General features: G+C 45.0%; 1 protein-coding gene across 3 annotated transcripts in view; it reads right to left on the bottom strand.

Moving 5' to 3' along the window:
- Positions 1–16,381, bottom strand: part of zbtb46 (zinc finger and BTB domain containing 46) — a 61,206-nt gene extending 44,825 nt beyond the window's left edge. Inside the window, exon 1 of one of the 3 annotated variants that reach the window (XM_030117839.1) lies at positions 16,054–16,381. The gene's annotated coding sequence lies outside the window, so the exon portion shown is untranslated. The remainder of the gene's footprint in view (positions 1–16,053) is intronic. The other 2 variants (XM_030117841.1, XM_030117840.1) reach the window with 2 other exon arrangements.
- Between the last annotated feature and the right edge of the window lie 1,458 nt (positions 16,382–17,839).

The raw sequence follows: 17,839 nt of genomic DNA, 5'->3' as shown, positions 1-17,839 counted from the left end.
CGAGCGGGAGACGGAGCGCAAGGTCCTTCTGGATCAAAGCGGAGCCCGCCTTTGTTTGTCTGAGATTCGGCGCGGAGCTTTCACGGCAGGCCGACGCCGCCGAAGCCGGGCGACGTGTTCGCACGCCACGCCGGCTGAAGACGTTACAACATGTGAGACGTCTCCACATACGGTGATAATGCACCATTACGCAACGCATCTCATGGAATGGAATACACTTTTACTTAGGTGTCCTCAGATTCTCTCCTCATTAGCATTCTCGGCACAAGGCACCAGGCTTTAACTGGCTGCTACTTCCTTTATGAGCATGTGTGCGCTATCTAGGCAGTCTCATAGTCTTGCATTCGTATTTATTTTTGAATTAAGGGATTTTCAGTTGGTCAGGGAAAATTATCATTAAGTGGCCAGTGTGCGGCACGCAAAAAAACTGCCACCCTCAGCTAATCACTCCACATTCAAATTGTGGCCTTCTGCTCCACAAATGCAACAATTTCTGCTCATTATTTGATAAAATGAGTCCGGCGTGTCAAACTGAGGGACACATGGAGTTCACACAGTCTCCCATTTGCGTTGCCAAATAAATAAATAGCAGATTTGTCAAAATTTAAAGTGAAACTGAACTTTTTGATTTTTTTTTAAATATATGTTTGCTAAACACAGATGGTATTTTTAGCCCGTGTTACATCTTTGAAAATATTTCTTAGACTTCATGTATGAGCACAACATGCTTTCAAATCAGCAACTGGTTGTGAAAATCTCACAGAAAAGGCTCTCCAGCTGTTTTTCTCCAAAGGGTACTCCAGAAGTAATGAAAACTTTTCCACTGATTGGATTTTCAAATATTCCTTCTGGTCTTTATATTAGCCCAGACCACATGTGCATTGCTTTTCATGTTCACCTATAAATTAACAATTTTAAATACAAGAAAATAGCAAACTGTAAGGGACAAAAGGATCATTGTGGACATTGGTGCTATTTTTTTATACTGTATTAATTATCTGTGCTTTAACAAAGCATTTCATATTCCTGCTTAAAACACCTCATTACTCCTTTTTAATGCTTTTTTAAATTGATCTATATTCAGTGAAATCCAGGATAACCAGAAAGCAAAAATTTTGAGTATTTTTTTCTGTTTTTTTTTTTTTTGAACACCTGTACTCAATAATGAATATGTAATCTTGAGTGGAGAATGCAACCTGTTTCTCTTTCAGACTAGAAACGGGAGAAATAAGCATGGATCTGGTCAGTATTTGGTGAGCTTTAGGCCATTTTTCAACAGATTTATTCTGTAATTTTCATTTAAAGATTTGTTTTCATATTGACACTAAGGTAAAGGAATGTAAAGCTGGATATTTCAGCCATAACTTAAATGAGACCAAAAATCAGAAAAAGGGAAAAATGCTTTTGTTGGGTTAGCACTTGTTGAGTACTGAATTAACAAAAAGGCCAAGTAAGACATGCAGTGAGACAAATATTCAGTCCAGGTAGTATGGCAGATGTCGAGATATGCCATATAACATTGTAAAGGTCTCTGGAGTCTGTTAAACCAAAGGAAAATTGCAATAAGTGAACTCCGCTACATAAGTGAATCTGTCACTTTTGCAGGAGTTTTGACTCGAGCGTCGAGCTGTAATGAATCTCTCACATCTTCACTGATACATGATCCGACGGTTTGATTTCAACATGAAAGCAACCTATATCAGCAGCGATTTCCCTCCTTTTAACGTCCCCGCCGTTATCTTGGCACGCACTTTCAAAGTCAGCGGGGAGGACGCAGTAAAACCTGTCCAGAGATTGAAGAAGCCAGTGAATGTGAGGAGGACTAAACAGCCAAGAGCTGGCACTCATGTAATCAGCCATCCCGTGCCTTCAGTTTGAATTTTCTTTATCAGTTAAGCTACAAAAGCAACACATTTCTTTCTTTTCTTTTTTTTTTTACTTGCTTTCTAGTAGTGACTTGCATATCATTGCATTCATTGTCTATGGAAAAGGCTTCAAACAAATGACACCATTTATTTTGAGAAACTCAATGACAGGATAAGCTTATCTAAATGGGAATATGCATGAATTTAATCAATTTTAGGTGCACCTTTTGCTACGTACTGGTAAGAAAAGAGGTGGGGGGGGGGAACGTACCACTAGCAAGGATAGAACGATTTAAAATGGGACTTGAGCTGGACAATAGAGGCAGTGTTCTTCAAACACACAGCAGTGCGCAGAGGGCAGCCATTACTTTCCAGAGTCAAATCTACAGCTCTCTCGACTGAAACAAAACAGAAAAGTTCCTTTGGATTTCAAGGTTTGCTACTTTGATTTTGAATATAAGCCTCAGCGTGTGATAAATGTTACAGATGATCACCAAACACTTGAAAATATAAGGCCGCCAAAGGTCATTATGTACGCAGGTTGAGGACACATAGAAAAAAAAAGCGAGGTAAAAAGTCAAAAGAGAGAAAAGGAGGAAAAAAATAAAAAAGAGCTGAATGAGGGCGATAAAGAACAGTGAAAACCGGAGAGAAAAGAGATAGAGCACAATCACAGGCACGGCAAGGCTACAACGATAGAGACGGAAGATAGAAAGAGGGGGAGACAGGAGGAAGAGTGGGGAGAGTGACTCAGGCAGCCAATATTTTTTAAACAGCTTTGCTTCCACTCAACTGGGCATCAAGGCCATTATCCCGGGGTTAATCCCCAATCCGACGGAGCTGGCAGCCTTCCGGGACAAGCCAGGGTGGCGGTCCATCAACAAGGCAGGCACGGACAAAAATAACACACACATACTGAAACACATGCACATGACACACAGCCAAACACAGGCAGGGGAAACATGCAAGCTGCAATTAGAAAAAAAAAAAAAAGAAAGAAAGAAATAACAGAACAAAGCTATCAGCTGTAAATGGCGTGTTTGGAGCTTCTTTGTCCCACATTTTTGAGTTGAAAATAAACCGTTGCGTATCGGTGTCTGACTTCTTAATATCTCCCTTTTTGTGTTGTCAGTTTCCCTTGTTTCTTTTATCACACACCCTCCATCTGTCCACCTTTATTTCCCTCCACCTTCCCCACCGGCTCTAATCACGCCACGTTTTCCAGCTCCGCCGCGCTCTCCCTTCCTCTGTCCGCTCTCCGTTTCTCTGGCCAGCGTCCAGGGAGCCAAGGTGGAGGAAAAGATTGACTCAAAGAAGGATAGCCATGTCATGTGGAGAGGGACCAAAGAGGATCCAGGAGGCTTAGGCAGATTTAGTGCTACTCCCTTTATCCCTTGCTCTTCCCTTCTCGGTCCCACCCTGTGTGCGCCGTTTCAGAGGACCGCGGTACCTGGACCCTCCTCATTTCTACCTGAAGACCCCTCCAGACGCGACCCCTGATCCCGCCAATCCGTCCGGCCTCGGTCACCGAGTACACGAACTCCAGGCTCTTTTTTTTTTTTTCTTTTCCTGCCACAGTGTTCTCTGACCCCTCAGCCGCACAGGTGTTAAGCTTAGATTGATCTTATGTAAATCCAGCCATAGTCGGGATCATCCCAGAGTGACCGAAAAAGGGACGCGTCTGAAAGACACTGCTGTTCATGCCGCTTAGCCTTAACACTATTGGCAGAGCATCAACTTCACCTCAGGTTCCTCCAGTGACCTACAAACTGTCAGCAGGGACACTAATTGACATATCAAGTGGTTCAAAACCAGGGAGGAGATTTTATCTGACCACCTTGCTGCTGCTGCCTTTTCGTCTTCCGTCTTCCTCCTTTAGTCTCGTGCATGCTCGAATGCGAGCGTGTGGTTTCTGGGCTATCTAAGCCTGCTATGTCTCCCATGGTAACTCCCTGACTGACGACCCGGGGCTTAGCCTAAATTCTCTCTCTATTAAAAGCTGTGAAATGCAAATAATGAAACATCTCATTACCACTGTCGGAGAACCCAAAATGAAAGGAGGGGGAGAGGGAGGGAGGGCGGGGAGGGTGGGGTGTCTGTAAAACAACGAAAGAGGGCTATCCAAGAGGGAGGGGGAGGTGAGAGGGCAAGGAGAAGCGAGCGAGCGCTGGAAATAAAGGAGCGGAACGAGGGGAGGAAAGAAAGGGAACGGGGATGGGAGCGAGAAATCGGCGTCAGCCTGGACGAATTAAACATCTCATTCAGACTTATTTTATTTGTTTTCCAGTTTATCAAACAACCACATCTGACTGCTCCTCATCAGATGTAAATTTTATAAGAACATACTGGGCAAAGAAATATTTCACCTCCTGTGCTGGTATTTTGAATATTCCTCCAGAGGGTCATTCATTAACAAATTTCACTCATTTTGTTTTCACTCCTCTTCCGTCCGTCGCCATACCTCATCCGAACAGGAGGATTTATGACTGTGCCTAATAAACGCCGTTCAGCTGTGAGAGTCACGTTGTGACAGGAGAGCGTGGGATCGCCAGCAGGTAGGAGGACGAGTCTCTCGTCGACCACGTCACTCCGCGTGGTCACCTGGTGAAAACCTTCCCCGGTTTCATCACCGCACACTCATCAGCTGATGTACAAACCCCGGACATCACCGGGGAACTGACGAGCAGCGGCGTTTCAAGGTGTGACATGGTCTCATGGCAGGATTAGTTCCTGACTTCTGGGAACTCCATTGTGTAACAGTTTTTGTTTTTTTTGTTTTTTGCGTTCACAGATGGGTCACAGATGCATCTTTTCTTTTTTCCTCACCGAGAAAAACTGTAAAGGAAAACTGGTCAATCTCCAAGTAAACGTAAATTCACTTTCCGCCTCTTGACACAGCGAGTTGTTTTTGTACTTTTAGCCTCACTGCCTATTAAGACATCACACCTAACAGACTAATAGTTAGAATTAGAGTGAAAATAATAAGCAGTCGGACGTGCAGAGAAGCCACAGACCACTGAAATCCTTCAAACCAAAGATGAGCAACTTTGATCAGCGTGAAGAAAAACGAATTTAATCCTTTCTGAGACAAGGATATATGACAATTATATATCATCTGATCATCTGTTCCATTATTGATCGACTGCATCCCCCAAATCAATCTTTAGCTTTTTTTTTAATCAATAATCATAATTAATCAATCGTTACTGGCTTTTCAACAAAGATAACTGTTTAAAACTAACTTTTTCTTGTCACTGCTATAGATTCCTTGTTACAGTTCAAAACTGAGGCAGACTATCAGACCTTGAAGCAGTTAATACAGATTTAATTTGATTTTTTTCACCAACAATAATGCAGCTCTTTATCTGATTGTTCACACCCGTGTACGTCGGCCAGTGATGGAGCATGGCATGATCGCCTGACTTGAGTCAGCGTTTAACTTCATCCCTGTCTGATGACAGTGAGTTCAGGGATTTGTGCAGGTAGGTATTTTCTCCCACATCAAACATGAGAAAATATATGTAATTGTACAGTATAGCCTCGAGCATTTAAATAATCAGAAATAAAAACATTCCAGGACCTAAAGAGAAACGAGCCATCAGTGGTTTTTAACCCTCTGGGTCACATAGAGAAAGAAAGTTAATGCATATTTGTCTCTGACGGCAGATTATAAACCCCAGTTTACGGTGAGAAAGCTCCCCGGAGAACCTGGGGTGTGTTTGTGTGATTATCACATTTCACTCCTTTGACATCTGACCAATAACAAATGAGTGTAACTACAACTACTAGAACGCAATATGAAGCACCAGGTTCATTTTAGAAAAAAAAATATTTCCTTTTATTGCACCCTGCTCCCCAAAGACTGGACTAACAATCCGTTCTCTCATGTAGTTTCTGTCCATTTTTTTTTCTTTTTTTGTTGTCATTTGGCAAATATCAGTTGTGCTTTGAAAACCTCTAAATGTCTGAGGCGGTGATGGCAAAGTAAGAGTGAGGACGGGCTCAGAAGTCACATTTAACACCGACTGCACCCTGATCTCTCCCTTCTTTGTGCCAGTGTGTGTGTGTGTGTGTGTGTGTGTGTGTGTGTGTGTTTGTCCAGACCCTCTCATAGGTCTTAACACAAAACCTGTCACAGCAAAAAAGCAACCTGTCACGACTCAGCTAGACACGACTGTACATGACTGTACCACAAAGAACACAAGCAGCCTGTTCCCGAAGCTGTTAAAACAGTGACTGCAGCCACCGGCTAAAAGCCCCTCCGCGCGCGCACACACACACACATACACACACACACACACACACACACACACACACACACACACACACACACACACACACACACACTCATACACACACAGCAGCCAGAGCAAGTGAGCAATAGCAGGGAAATTAAACAAAAGGGTCAAACGAGGGAGGGAAAATAAAAAAACGACTTGTTCTTAAGAAACGGCGTTTGAAACGTCTGACGATTGAAAGCTAATTGTTGTTTGTTAAATTGTGCGGTTTTTGCATGTGTGAGTGAATGACTGAGCGGCGGTGACTCACTGCTGGTGGCCAGTCGCTATCTGGTGCCGAGGCGGGTGTCCAGAGAGTGTGTCTGTGTGCACAAGGGTAACTTGGTGTGACTGTCGCTCTGTCAGACAGCAAACAGAGGCATCTTTCGCAAATCCACACTGGGCCGCGGCTTACAATGAGCTCATGCAAAGAGGGGAGCGAAAAAAGCCGCAGCTTAAGTGTGCGCTCGCAAGTTCAACAGGCACACCCTGCATCCCCCCTGAGCAAATATTAAGAGAGAGACTTCACTCCCGGCTAATCTAATCCACAAACAATGAAGGAGCACACATGAAATAAGAAAAAGAAAAAGGAAAACATAAGTTTACCACAATAACTGAGCTCTCCACATACAACAGTCACTTATAACAAGCTAAAAAGAATCTCCCAACCTGGTGTACAACAACTGAGCAGTACGGTGATTTACATATAGATGGAGAAGCATTTATAAAAACACATTTGTATATAATAGCCCGAGGCTGTGTTGTCACTCATCAAGCTGATCAAAAAGCAGCTACTATGCAACACTGATGAATCTTGGAGCGCTTTTGCAAATCTGTCCTTCAACAGCAGAAAAAAAGGAGGTGAGATAAAGGGAGAGAAATCAAGGGGAGAGGAGCAGAGCATCTAAATATAGAGAGACTCGCATTTTGGAGTCAGAAAAGAGACAGTGAAGGGTAAGAAAGAGGGAGGGAGACGGGAGATGCGAGAGGAAAAGTGGGAAGGGAAAAGAAATGGGGAACAAACGAGAGAAAAAAAACGACAGAGGTGGAAGGAAAGTGGTGTTTAAAATATGACAGAAGAGCAGAACACGGAAGAAGTATCGGCGGGATCGATGGCTGCACAGCCTCGGCGGGTCTCTCGTGTGCCGTGGGGTTGCTTAGTGGACGGGCGGTGAACTAAACACGGAGGAGACTCAATTTAAGTCCACGAGACTGAAGGGTTCAATATAACGAGCAGAGCATCACTACAGGTGTTCATCGACGGGTGACGTCGATAACCGAGAGTCCACTCCCTCGGCGGCTTACAAGAAACTCACTCTCAGCCCTTGTCTTGACGACGTTCAGATAAAATGCGGTAAAGATGCTAAATCTTTCAAACTCTTTGTCTCCTTTGTTTCCCCGTGCCGCTCCTCCATTGGCCCGCACGCAGGCAAATGGATGCAATTCAATGCCGCGTCTCTTTAAAAGCTGCCGACAACACAACACATTTCAAGTAGATTTAAAGTCGATTTTCAAATAAGGCTTCTTCCAACTGTTTGGAAAAAGTGACTTTCCAAGGTCATTTGCATGGAAAGCCTTGAGCGGTGTGACTCGAGGCGAGCGGCTCCTCTGTGACTGACGAGGAGCGAGGTTCGATCAGACAAACGCCTCACCTGGACCCTCGCTTCCGTCCTAAAATCTCCCGCTCTCTAATCCCCCTCCTCCATATCTGTCTGCCGTCTCACTCACACGGAGTTTACCCCAATGCGCTTTGACGTTTGACTGTCACCTGTTGACTAACATGAACAGCTGCCATGGCTCGCAGGCTTTTTGGAAGTGCTGCCTCTTTTCCCTCCACTCTGACAGCAATGGAAAGAACTGCAAATTCGTGTAGAAGAGAGGCAACGCCGGGCATGAGAGACACAATGTGAGACAAAAAGACCACTGTGTAAAGTCTCACGGTGGCTCTCACCGTCGCCGCGGACGACGCCCACCTCGGAAACCTAATTTTTGAAGAAGTCGCACATTCCCACAATGTGAGGCAGCGCCAGTATCAGGTGTCTGTCCAAACCACCAGCCACCAATCAACTGCCACCGCCTCCGTGACACACCAGCGCACACACCAAAACAACCCCGGGAGGGAGGGCAGAACAGGATGGAGGGAGGGAGAGGGGTGCAAGGGGGGGGGAAGAGAGAGAGAGAGTAAAGCGAAGAGGGCACGGTAAGAGGCAGCCCGAGACCGAATGACAATGAGAGAAAAGAGGAAAAGTGGGGAAAAGGAGAAAAATAGAGACGACGTGATGAGGTGAAAAACACTTTTACAGTCACACTTCCACATACGGGGAAGGTTTTGCTGCGTGCTCTCCGCATGCGCGATGTTGGGAAAAGCAGCAAAAGGGCCGTTGGGGTGGGGGGGGATTTGCCCCTCGCCACTGAAAAGCGGATGTGAACCTACTCACTTCTGTTTGTGCTTGGATTGGCTTCACCTCCGTTGCTCATAAAGGGAACTATACTGACACAAAAGAGCACATAAAATGTCCAGCGACAATGACGGTGCTCCACTTTCCTCACCGAGTTCACATAATCATGCACAAAGGGTCAATTTTTAACATTAAAAAAAGGGCTTTTGTAACATTTCTAAATTGAAATAAGGCCCTTCTAACTTCTGTTAAGTTGCGCGTCTCAATTCGACCGTTACGACTGCGTCAAACCCCAACAAGCGCCTGTAGCATTAGGAGAACGCTTGACCTTGCCTACATTGTAAGCTGTTGCATTAACAGGATGTATAAATATGAGCCGGGGTCAGGGGGAAGGATAAAAATGAGAAAGGGAACAGGGAGAGGGTAAAAATGAGAAAAGGAGTAGAGGAAGGGTAAAAATGAGAAATGGAGTAGGGGAGGCCACAGGAGGCACCTGGCCCACTTATAGCAGAGGAGGGGGTGGAGGAGGAGGAGGAGGAGGAGGAGGATGAAGAGGAGGAGGAGGAGAGGTGGAAGATTAAGGAGTGGGAGGGAAAAAGAAAAGGAGGAGGTGGAGGAGGAGGGAGAGGGGTGAGGAGAAAGAGGGAGGCCTGGAGAAAAGAGAAAGGGAGGGAGGCACAGCTGGGACGGCGCGCAGGGGAGGACGGAGGCCGGGGCGGAGTGAAGTGAAGTGAAGTGAAGGAACGTGGAAAAGGTGAGGAGAGAAGAAAGGATGTTAGATGAGAAGGCAGGAGAAAAAAAAAAAATAACATGAAATAATGGGAAGGGGGAGAGGGGCAGGGGGAGGTGAGAGCCGGAGAGAGAAACAGAGAGAAGAGATGGGGGCTGGAGGAGAAGAGGTGGCCTTGTGATGCTGAGAAAGGAGGTGGTGTGTGCGTGAGCGGGATGAATGTGTGTGTATGTGTGGTGTGTGTGTGTGTGTGTGTGTGTGTGTGGGTGTCTAAAATTATGACGAAAAACTAACACCTCACCCAAAGTATGAATAACCGACCACAACAGGCCAACGTAGGTTCAATCTCTTCTCCCGGCACATTCGAGCAGCCTGCCTATACCACTAATATCCCACTAATACCACCCACAGTCCTCGCTCCACCTCACATCAATGAATATTTCATGTCCTGATGGCACTTTTAAAGCAAAAACTAATTAGCAAATCCAAGTTGATCTGGCATTAGTCATATCAGGCCAATTAAAAGCCCAGTCCTACTGTACATGTTAATGGCAGCGAAGTGGAATAATTGTATGTTGAGCAGGGGAGAGAATGTTAAACAGGCCTTGTTAGCAGCACTTTAGCACTCTAGCCTGAGTCCATGGCTGGATTACAAAACTCTACAAAGCAGAATAATGTTCATCAGAGGCACGCGCGCGTCGAGGAAGCGCGCACACACATTTTGGAAAGCGTCAAATGAAAACTCCATCCATTAATTAGAGTGTCACCATCAATTCCATGGGGTCAGGTCTGATACTTATAGCAAAAAGAAGAGAACTAGTTCCAGGGAAAATGATGGTTTTATGCTTCAGTAATAATATTAAACAGGGATCCAAATATTGGCAGAAGCTGACAGGTCAGATGTTATGCAGTATTAGTGGGTGAAAACCATTCTCTGTTCCACACAGTGTTCCTGCGGTCAGCGCCAGTCAACAGAAGGTTGCCGAGACCGTATTTGTGTGGTATTCGAGCAGAGAAAGGTGCTGGTTTGTATCTGAGTCTTTCCAACCTTCTCCTCTGTGTGTGTTTTTTTTGCATGCGGGAGTTTAGATTGAGACAGACAGCACTGACACACACAGACTAAACTGTACAGCACAAAAAAGCGACAGAATAACAAGGGCTCGAGCTCTTTTGGAGTGGATGTCTGTTTCATCACCCCCCCCCCCCCCTCCATTCCCTCTCCTTCACGTTCCCTCTTTTCCTTCCTCTCTCTGCCTCCCCTGTCTCGTTCTCTCACCTGAGCTTTGATATGGAAATCTCTCACCAGCCAGAGCCCGAGGCTAGTTGACTGTTTCTAAAGATGTATTTGCTCAAAGCCGCTCAATTTCTCATCAAATGCTCACACTGTGTGTATGAAAGACAAACTCTTTCACTGGGAAAATAACAACTAACAACCACGTACTTATATGAGGCTTTCAGCAGTCTGCAAACCCCGGACTCCAACAAAGAGGTTTTTGCAAGACCGAACCTTCAAGTTTTTAATAGCTTATATAAATTTGACTAAAAAAGATGGTGACCTTTCTGCAAAAGTGGAGCGCTGAGGACGCCAACTATCTTGTCGATAGAGTTATTCAGGTGATGCGTGCACTTGTGCGGACGCCTCTTTCCCCACTGGTTTACCAGCTCCGTCCTGCCTGGTAATTATGCCGCATTAAGCAGCGCCTAAACCAGCGCCGAGCCAAATGAAGTGGAGCCACTCGTGGACAAACAAAACAATCGCCCCAAAGATTGAGAAATCAGCGGATTTGAGGACGAGTGAGAAACTGTGTTTGCGGTGATAAATCATTCTTATAAAAGAATGCAAATCGTGCGAACCGTAATAATCAGTCCCATGTCAGCTCATTACCAGACGGCAGCGTGTGAATCATTATCTCACAAATCAATGTGATCTTTCAAAGATTTTCATAAAAAGGAAGGCTTTTAAGTTTTTTTTTTTTTTTTTTTTTTTTTTTTAGCAAACTGATGTTTCTTCATAACTTTGACAGGGAAATAACTAAAACCTGTGGTGGCTTCTAAATTAAAAATCACAGGAGTTAATTAAAAAATGTAAAGCTTTGAAAATATAAAGGCCATTATTGGTGACTGCTTGGCACTGAACTCCAGAAGAAATGTGGAAATAGATGTAATTTCTATTTCTTCCTTTTGCCTTTATTTTTCTCATTACTAACAGACAGAAAGCTAATTGAAAAGATAATGTGAGCATGTTATCTAGCCGCCTTGCATTACCTGACGTCTAAAAACAACTGCCATCCCCACTTCACTTGTTGCAATGTTTGTTTTGACAGCAGCAGAACAAGTGAAAATGTACAGAATATTAAACCAGCGGTTACAACAGCAATAGGCGGCAAACAAGAGAGAAAAGTTGGAAGTTGCTGGTTAGCCGGATCACACGTCCCGATGCTGATAATGAATGGAAATAAAAATACGCCGTGAACTCCAGTGAATTAGTCATGATGCTGCTGATGATGATAATGATGATCAAGAGGTACAGTTTGGAAAGAATCACTCTGCATCACATTCCTGAATAATAATAAAAAAAAAAAAGAAAGAAAAACACACCCTGGTGAAGGCACACAAAGTGAAATCCCTCGTCTGTTTTCTCAGGACTGTGTGATCCAAAAGGTGTTTTGCAATATCAACAACTCCGAAGGAAAGAAAAAAAAAAGAGCTTAGTTTGTCAAAATTCCCTTTATATTTAGCAACTGTCAGATAAAAATTTAGCTTGAAGGCTTTCAACTCGTATTTTTCCATCGTCAACAATACAGCAAAAGCTGCAAATTATGGCTCAATATAAATTCAGGGACATGAGAAAAAGGAGACATTATTGTTTTCATTGACATCGTATCGTACCCCCCACCACACACACACACACACCCATGAAATATTAACACCAAAGTGAAAAGAGAAGTGGGGTGGTGGAGTGTATTTCTAGATGTGTGTGTGGGTGTGTGGTCTGGGGAGGAGATGGCATAGACTCACCTGTCCCCTCAGCTGGGGGGAGGATGAGCATTTTAGATCAGTAGATAGGGAAGCCAGCTGTTACACTCACACACACACACACACACACACACACACACACACACACACACACACACACACACCCACGGGGATTAGGAACACCTGTATTCAGCACTGCACAATGAGCTATAGAAGCAGCTAAGCTAAAGGGCCTTGGGAGTTATTAGGGGGTGGGGGAGGGAGAGGGGTTCAGATTCGGGGTTAATGTGAGCCAAGCTGTCCTGAAACCAAAAAAAAAAAAAAAAAAGATGTGAGAATGATGATATTCCCCACGTAACAGACAGACGACAGAGTTGTCAGAAAACTCTGGAGAGGCACCGGGTGCCATGTGAGATGTGTACATGCGAGTGTAAATGGCTCATTTTGTGGTGTGTTAGCCAAACAGGTGTTCCCATTAACAAGTGAGCTCCAAAGGGCGATCAGAAAGAGAGAACTGGCAGAGGGAGGCAGAGACACCGAGATGAATGAAGCACCAGCTTTCTAAAACAGAACAAATGTGTCTTCGTGGAGCACTTGCCCTCCTCTATTTTTGTAAAACGTACAGTAAATGAAACAACCTCACTGTACAGAGTATTATCAGCCAAAACACACACGCACACACACGCTGCTGTGAGGGAGTAGAGCACGACATCCCCAGGGTGTGTGTAGCTAAAGTCGACTAACCTGCTACCACACAGTTCAGCCCACAACCTGCATGGGAGCACTGAGCACCACCTACACAATTGAAGGCTTAAACACACACACACACACACACACACACACACACACACACACAAATACACACACAGAGTTTCAAAATAACCCCCCAATCCCAGCCCTTCCGTCTCATTTTCTCACCCACTTTTCACACACTGCCACACCTTCACTGTTTCCCACAAACATCCAAACTCTGCAGGCATACGTGTGGAAAACACTCCGCTGGAGACTCTCCACCAACTTCCACCACACACCACACACAAGTTTGGCTTCAACCAAGAAAAAAAAAAGGAGAAAAAGTAAATTTAACTCACTTATCTTGTTTAATCAACTTCAAAGATCCATTCATGAGAGATAGCGCAAGTGGAAAGTGCTTCAAATCCTGCTTTGCAATCCCACAAGCACACGAGCAGCTAATATTTTTTCCATCTTTCGGCCGATCTCGCCTACACTCCTCCTCCACTCATCCTTGTAGCTGTTGTCTTGGTCTGTATTATATTTTCCCCGTGGAACACACAGATGGAGGTGCAGTCACACACACACACACACACACACACACACACACACACACACACCACACATTTACACACGCGCGCGCGCGCACATACTCGCGCACACATACATCCACTGTTCTTGTAACGATAATCCTACACGGCCCCACCTCAGGGAGACGAGCTCGGGAGGACAGTGGGGGGTGAACCCACAGACACAAAGCATTCTGGGAGGTGGTCCATGCTAAAGTGTCACTGTAACTATGCCAAGATAGTCGAGGGCTGTAAGAATTTTACAGAAGATAGCCAAGACTCAAGACGGAGTGTGGATGAACATACACTCACACAAACACACACACACACACACACACACACACACACACACACACACACACACACACACACACACACACACACACACACACACACACAGAGGAACAAAGGCACGCACAAGTCTACAGTAATTGAATTACCGCACAAAAGACTTTGGAGGGTTTATCATATCAAGTGCCAACCCTTAACTCAGTAGTAGGAAGGACATAACAACCAGTCAAATCCAGGGAGGCCTAAGACAATTTGGAAAAATGGCTTGATGGTCTCTTAATCCCAGAGATCCAGTTAGTTGATGTCAAACAGAGGAAAGAGCCTGGATCGAACTGGCAGCACACACAGTCACAGCCCGGAGCCAAGCGGGTGTATTTTAAGGCTAAATAAAAATATTTGTATTTGCGTACCTTTAAGAAACCAGATATGATATTGTATGTCTCAAGTATGTTTCTCAGATATGTAGAATAAGCGTTCACAGGCAAAGCCGCTGCCTCTCCTCCCATCACCTGACCTCAGGCTCTCACTTGGAGCAGCACAAACAACACACAGCAATATGGAACTAGTTTTATTATTTATTTATTTATTTCAAACAGTCTAAAGTGAAGTTTGTCAGACAGTGTCCTAAATAAAAGTTTTCAATATCTCATAGAAACAGAAGTACTGAGTGATGAAGAGGGACAGAGTTTTGCTGAGCCGCTCACCTGGCTGTGTGTGTGTGTGTGTGTGTGTGTGTGTGGAGGGGGGGTAAAGCATGGGAAAAAACGGAGGAAGACAGAACTGACCGGTTTCAGAGGGCAGACAGTAGACACACACACACACACACACACACACACACACACACACACACAGGATAGAGACTGAGGAGCGGTGAGGCAGGGACGCTTTCAGCCTCAGTCGCTGATAAACAGAAAACACTTGACGCCACTCTTTGCAACTCTCAGATGATGATCAGCTGTACCCAAACAATTACACACAGACACACACACACACACACACACCCAACACCTCCACCCAAAAAAAAAAAAAAAAAGAAAAGAAAAAAATACCCCACAGCTCCATCTGCAAACAAAATCCCCCCTCTCAGGCTGTCTGGTACTCTAGGGTTGGGTGTTGACGCAGCAGAAATTTCCAGCTGGAGAAATCCCCCTTTTGGAGGTTAATCGAGGGGAGAAGGCGGAGGGTTTAAGCCCTTGTCTTCCAGGCTCTGAGCGCTTTCATTCTGAATCCCCTCCAGACGGCTGCACGGAGCATCGCTCCTATTTTCTGTGGCACGATATGTGTGCATGACAACCCCCCTCCTCCTCCCCCTCCTCCTCCTCCACCAGCCCCTTCCCTCCCTCCTCCAGCCGCTGTGGCGATGGGCTGTCACGCTGTTGTTGGAAAAACTTTGCGAAAATTTCACCGGAATCCGCCGGTTCGATCAAACTCCATCACCTGATGGCGTGGAAACTCAGAATGATGAATGTGTCTGCAGCACCTGATCACACCGAGGGATATTTCTCAAAGTACTGCTCACAGGAGGCGAGATTCATTCCAAAAAATAAATAGATTATTTAGCAAACTGCCACTCTTAGTCTATTAAAAGTAGACTATTCCTTAAAATACACCCAGTCCCTTAATTTGAAAAGAAGAGAAATACACTCAAGCAGTTTGGGTACATGTTTGAACAGATGTTCAGACACATCATAAAGTAGATTTCATTCAATTCTCCCCTCCGCCGGTGTCTGGTGACCCGCAGCATAATGCTTAAATGTGCGTTATCCCGTCGAGGAGTGACAGCTTCTCCAGATATCAACACGCGCAACAGACAGCTGGCTGTCACGTATGGAGCAGGTAGGCGTACTTTCAGACTGTCGCTCCGGTATGTTGCTGTCAAAATACACTCACGCCGCGGATAACATGATGCCAATGGACTGGGGATTTTTTTTTTTCAAAGACAGACAGGCCTTCATACGGGAGCTTTTTTTTTTTTTTTTTCCCCCGATAGCCAACTCGAAGAGTTGCATTGTGTCATGTCTCCAACCTGTGCGCAACCCGCCAACTATCAGCCTCCGACAGGCAGAAAACTAATTGTTGACAACGCGGTGGAAATTCCGCCTTCATCCACCGCCTTCTGGATGGAATCTCTTTAACCTGTTAGCAGGCGAAGCGGGAGGGCTGGTCGCCGGCAGAAAGGGGGGGGCGGCAGTCATATGAGGAAGTCAGACATACCTGTTACCCCATGGGGTCTGGGGTGGACGCGGTGTCGCTCCTTCGGAGTCCAATCTGCCGTGACAGTCTGGGAGGAGAACGGAGGGGATGTCCACAGCGCTGGATACTGTCCTTCCTCTCCTCTGTGTGCTTTCTGTAAGTGTTATTCCCCGATTTCTCCAACTCCCCGCTCTTCTCCCTCCACAGCCCCTTTTTCTTTCTCTCTTTACCCTCCCCTGCTTTTCCGTGTCTTGGTATCAGGAGCCTCCCCCTCCTCTCTGCATGTCTATCTCTCTCTCTCTTCCTCTCTCTCTATCTCATTCTCCCCCCTACACACTCTCTCCATGTCCCCGTATCTCCTCTCTCTCTCTCTCTCTCTCTCTCTCTCTCTCTCTCTCTCTCTCTCTCTCTCTCTCTCTCTCTCTCTCTCTCTCTGGGCAGAGTCAGGAAATGAGACAACGTGAACGCACGCACCGTGCGTAAAGACTATCTATTTGATCCAAGATGGGTACCACTCTTCTCAAAACATGACACAAAATTATTATTATTATTATTATTATTATTATTATTATTATTATTATTATTACCCTCCAGCGCTGTAACAATACGCGGAGCTGTCAGGAGGACTGCGCGGCTCGCGGGGGCTTCTTTCTTGTGCGTCTGTTGCCATAGGGCTCATTAATGACCGGGGGATTACTGTAACTTACCCCCTCTTGTGGCAACAACAAGAACTCGCTGGGCAAGGAAAAAAAAAGAAGAAGAAGACTTTTATACAGTTTGACACTGCGTGTCTGGAAAACACCTATAACAGCCATGTGATGTGGGAGCGCGTCTTTTGGCCAATGATCTGGGGTAATTCCGCTTAAAGTGTCTCTCCGCTTCGCACGGATGGATTTTTCACACTACGTGTTTCAAGTGATGGGGGAATTATGTATGAGGCGCAAGGAAGATGTGGGAAATTGTCTTGTGATGTTAAAACTGCCTCGATCCAAATGTACAACATAAATATAAGAGAAGTAACATGTAGTTTTTCTTCTCAGCCCATTTTAGTATCATAATGAATATTTACCTTCATAAATGCCTCCAACACTCAATCCATCCGGTGAAGTAAAGCGGATCATGCGCACTACAGACTTCCGGTCAAATGTTTTGTTTTTTTTTTCAAACAAAAATATTTCCAAATCATATTGAGCTCACTTCATCACTTTCTTAAGTCATTTTTTATCACTTAATGTAACTTCAGCATGAAGTCAACTTCACTCATTAAAAGAGGGGTCAGAACAAAGTTGTACTCTAAAACTTTAATTAAAAAATGATTAAAAAGGCACCAAATCATCCTGTCTATGTCAGGTAAGAGTGCTTCGTTTAAAATGTCCATGTGCATATTTAACTGTTTTCAGAACAATGAAGTCTCATCAGTAGAAGTAACTGGTCTTCAGTCAAGTGTGACACATCAACAGAAAGATGATGGAGATGGAGATTCTTCATTTAAATACCCTACAGCTGTTTAATCTAGTGCTTCCAAATGTTGTTTAAATTCCTATTTCACCTTTATGATTATGATTATTATTTACCTTCGCCAAGGCCGAGGGCTTTGGCCCGGGAGGTGGCAACGTACCTCAAAAAGGTACGGACGGATTATGCTGAAATTTTCAGGACACGTCCGAAATGGGACGAGGAAGAAGTGATTAGATTTCGAGAGTGATCCGGATTAAGAAGGCGGGGGCTGAGCTGTTTGGCGGAGGTCTGCGCTCTCCGAGTGCTTTTCTGGTTTTACCAGTGCGTCCCATTGAGATGAAACCCGGGA

Source organism: Salarias fasciatus, chromosome 20 (assembly GCF_902148845.1).
Source record: "Salarias fasciatus chromosome 20, fSalaFa1.1, whole genome shotgun sequence".
NCBI classification, from domain to species: domain Eukaryota; kingdom Metazoa; phylum Chordata; class Actinopteri; order Blenniiformes; family Blenniidae; genus Salarias; species Salarias fasciatus.
The sequence above is the reverse complement of the archived record's forward strand: the minus strand, read 5'-3'. Positions and strand labels throughout refer to the sequence as shown.